Consider the following 4,878-nt stretch of genomic DNA (forward strand, 5'->3'; position numbering starts at 1 on the left):
CGTGTTTCAGGCACAGTGTGGCGCTGTACGGCTGCGCTCCGGACACTCGCAGGCCCTCCCTTTGATTCAGAGGGGGAGTTCGGGGTGTGGGTTTTCTGCTCCTTAAGTCACTGAATATACAGCCTGACATTGGTTCTGAATGTTGGGACGCCACAAGCTCCCTAGTGAGAATTAGCCGGGGAAACAAAGAGGAGAGGGAATCAGGCATCAAAGGGGTTGGCGAGATAGAGGGGCTCTGTGAGGCTGTGGCTGCCCCTGCGGAGGGCGTGCAGGTGGGGGTAGGGTGCTTCCTCTTTGTTCTAAAGGTTCCCAGGAGTCATGAGTCACCTTGAAGTCAACTCTGAGACATCCAGACATGCCGCCGGTGGCTTTTCTTCTAAGTGTAGGCATACAGTTACAAATTGCTCCAAGGCCTCTTACATCCTCCTTGCCACCGATTTTGGATTATTTGTTCTTCCCTTGTCCCTGGGTTTGTTAACACCACTTCCTTTCCCTTGCCTCCCCCTCTCCTATGTGCCCCCCAAACTGTCGGTCCCATTGTTTTCTCCTCCAGATTGGTTATCCCACCTATCTTATGTAAATAGACCTGCAGAATAATAATATGCACAAAAACAAGACAGAGTGAAGGTGTAAAAGGCCTGGTAGGGCTTCATCAAGGGCAACCGAGAGGACTTACTGAAACCCAAATGAAGGCTGAGCATGATAGTGGGACAAGAGGAAAGTCAAAGGAAATAGAGGAAAGAACTAGGAGGCAAAGGGCATTTATAGAGGTCTAAATACAGGCATGTACATATGTAAATATATTTGTATATGATGATGGGGAAATAGATCTATGTGCATATATTTATAGGTTTAGTATTAAGGTGTCAGATGGACATTGGACCTCCACTCAAGTACTCCCTCAATGCAAGAATACTTTGTTCTATTAAACTGGCATTCCATGATGCTCACCTTCCCAACATGATCGCTGAAGACAAAGTGGGTGCATAAGCAAAGGTGGTTAAGAAAGCTGATGGTGCCCGGCTATCAAAAGAGATAGTGTCTAGAACCTTAAAGACTTGAAGATAAACAAGTGACCATCTAGCTGAGAAGCAACAAAGCCCACATGGAAGAAGCACACCTGCCTGTGTGATCAAGAGGTGTCGAAGGGATCAGGTGTCGGGCACCAAAGAACAAAAAAATCGTATCATTGAGAATGAGGGGGAGTGCAGAGTGGGGACCCAAAGCTCATCTGTAGACAACTGGACATCCCCTTACAGAAGGGTCACGGAGAGGAGACGAGCCAGTCAGGGAGCAGTGCAGCAACAGTGAAACATACAACTTTCCTCTAGTTCTTTAATGTTTCCTCCCTCCCACTATCATGATCCCAATTCTACCTTACAAACCCGCTAGACCAGAGGATGTACACTGGTACAGATAGGAACTGGAAATGCAGGGAATAAAGGACAGATGAACCCCTCAGGACCAGTGGTGAGAGTGGCGATACTGGAAGGGTGGAGAGAAGGTAGGGTAGAAAGGGGGAACCGATTACAAGGATCCACATATAACCTCCTCCCTGGGGGACGGACAACAAAAAAGTGGGTGAAGGGACACATTGGACAATGTAAAATATGACAAAATAATAATTTCTAAATTATCAAGGGTTCATGAGGGAGGGGGACTAAGGAGGGAGGGGGGAATGAGTTGAAACCAAGGGCTCAAGTAGAAAGCAGATGTTTTGAGAATGATGAGGGCAACAAATGTACAAATGTGCTTGACATAATGGGTGGATGTGTGGATTGTGAGAAGAGTTGTAACCCCCAATAAAATGATTTTTTTAATTGCCAGGGAGGGAGGGGAAAAAATAAGGAGCTGATGCCAGGGGCTTGGGTGGAAAGCAAATGTTTTGAGAATGATGAGGGCAATGAAAGTACAAATGTGCTTTACACAGTTGATGTAGGTATGGATTGTGATAGGAGTTGCATGAGCCCCTAATAAAATGATTTTTTTAATTGCCTGAAGGAAAACACCTATCTCATGAGAAACACCCTCTAAGCATCATGTCCTGGGCTCACACATATCTGTAACCAAAGCTTCCAAAGCCTTTGTAAGCCCCAAGCAGCCAATAGGCACAGATGAGGTGAGGAGTCAGAGAAGCCAGATTACTGGAAACAGATCCGCCTGAGCGGAAGTCATGAGAGTGTTCGCTCCCACAGCATGCTGTGGGGAAACGGATGTCACTCGCCCCCGGAAAGAGCAAGGGGCAGTGCTTCCCCGTCCTGTGGGCTCGCTGTGAGTCAGCATCACCTGGGAGCTCCCACACGCTGGGCAGTTCAGCCGTGAAGCTACCTGTCCCTGTAAAGTGGTTCTCATCCTGTCCCCGTGGCAATAAATGGTTTACAGTGTAAAGGTCACTAGGAGTCAGAATCGACTCAACGGCAGTGAGTTCAGAGTGTGTTTCCAGTATGACTTAACTTCGGCCACCGAACGACCAGAGACCAAACCACTCTGCACCCCCTCCTCCTCCTCTCAATAAAATCCACGGCAAAGGTCTTCTTGGAAGGGAACCACTGTTCGAGCACTGGGTGGTGGCGGGGCTCGGTGCAAGTTCCGGAAATAGCGAGGAGTGGTGGTTGTGCAGCGTGGTGAGTATGATTAATGCCACATAACTGTATCCTTAGAAATGGTTCAAATGGTAACTTTTGTGTGATATATATTTTGCCACATTTTAAAAAAGTTATCCTTTCACCCAAATCTCGGATGTTTTCAATGGTGTGTACAGCTACAGGACGCCTGTGACAAAGATCCCCATTTTCCCTCGTCTTTTTCTAGAAGCAGTTTCCCAACTATTTCTACAAGTGCCGGATCCATACTGTTAGTGCTTCGCTTGGATCAAACATTCCGTGTCATTGCCATTCTGTTGTGTTTTAGGACTGACTTTTGTTCATTTTCCCCAAAGCAGGTACTGGTTTCTTTATCCTGGAAGTAATTTTTAAAAATAGCTTTATTGGCATATACCTCACATAGCACACGATGTAATTGTGCAGTCGTATTAAGAGTGTTTGTGTCGCCATCCCCACAACCCATTTTGTAAAATCCTTTTATTACGGCTGTTCTAACAAGCCATACATCAATTGTATCAAGCACACGTTTGTTTGTTTGTTTGTTTGTTTGTTTTAAAGCATGTCTGGAGTTAGGAAACAAAGACATTGAGAACGCTGGGCTATACTGCCTCCCTGTGGTCACTTTTGCCTCCTGCAGCCAGCCTATCCATTCTACACCCAAGCAGCTCAGTGTTTGTCTCTGGTAGTGCCCCGCAGCCTGGGCACTACAAGTCTTTTCTGTAGCGGCGCTGGTGGTTTCGGAGGGGCAGGAGGAGTCTCAGTGAAGGACGTACAGTTGGAATGTGGTGGGACAGGAAGTTGCCAGGCGCATCTCTCTGCAGAGCCCAGGACTCAGCACCTTACGTGCAGCCAGAAAGGGCTTTGTGGTCAAGCTGTTCACAGTCCAGGAAAGGCCCCACCCCTTCTCACATTTCTCCCTTAATCCCAGGGGGCTGTTGAGTCAGTCGGGGTGGGTCCAAGGAGCCCTGGTTAAAGTGCTTAGCAGTGCAAACCCGCCCTCCTCTCGGCGAGAGAAAGATGCTGTGGTGCTTGCCTGTAAAGACTGACCACGGGCTAACTGTGGGGTTGCCAGGAGTGGAACCAACTCCACGACAGTGGGGCTGGGGCGGGCTTAGGGGCTTAGGGGCTGGGGCGGGCACTGGGACTCTTGTACACTGCACACGGTGCTCCCCACCAGCAGCTGACGAGGAGCCGCCTGGGAGGAGATGGCACCGTATGAGTTGAGGGGACTTGGGCCTGGCGTTCATGAGGCCCTGGATGGGTAACCTGGGTGAGCCCCTGGGTGGGTGCAAATAGCAATCACAAAGTGGGAGGGTCAAGTCCAGAGGCCCCTCAGGAGAAAGTCCTGGTGGTCTGCTTCTCAACAGGCGGGCCTCGAGAATAAGGAGCACGGCTGTACCGCCTAGGGCCACGTGTGTCGGGAGCCAGTCATCGGGCGCTAGATGCACATCCCTCACGGGTGCATCGGGTGGCGCTAGATGCACATCCCTCACGGCCATGGACTCAATTCCGACTCATCGTGACCCTGAGGACAGAGTCGAACTGCCCCCGTGGGTTTCCAAAATGGTAACTCTTTTTTTTTCCTTTTTAATCATTTTATTAGGGGCTCTTACAACTCTTGTGACAGCCCATAGATCAATTGTATCTGACATATTCGTACATATATCCCATCGTTCTTTTCTAGACATTTACTTTCCATGGAGCCCTTGGGATCGGCTGCACCCTGATTGACTCATCCCCTCCCTGCGACCCCTCTGTGGGGGGATGCTCCATTGTCCATAGATGGGCTTTGGATCTCTGCTCCAACCTCCCTCCATTCTCTCCAATGCATTTTTGTTTGTTTGTGTACTGTTTTTTGTTAATCTTCTGATGCCCAGTCTTGATGACAACTTACAATTGCACTGGCTGGTGTACTTCTTCCATGTGGGCTTGTTGCTTCACTGATGGATGGCCGCTGGTTTAACTTCAATTCTTTAAGACCCCAGACACTATATATTTTAATAAGCGGGCACCATCCTCTGTCTTCACCACATTTGCTTATGCACCCATTTTGTCTTCAGTGATCGTGGGGGGGGACAGGGGGAATAGCGGGGGGGGGGGGAGCATCACAGAATGGCTATTTGTTAGAACAAAGTGTCCTTGTATTGAGGGAAGGTAAGAGCAGAAGCCCAAGGCCCTTTTGCAGCCTCAGTGAATTCCCTTACAAATATATGTACATAGGCCAGTACCTCTATTGTTATGGATTAATGTATTTACATAAATTCACACCTCTGTT

Source organism: Tenrec ecaudatus, chromosome 4 (assembly GCF_050624435.1).
Source record: "Tenrec ecaudatus isolate mTenEca1 chromosome 4, mTenEca1.hap1, whole genome shotgun sequence".
Lineage (NCBI taxonomy): Eukaryota > Metazoa > Chordata > Mammalia > Afrosoricida > Tenrecidae > Tenrec > Tenrec ecaudatus.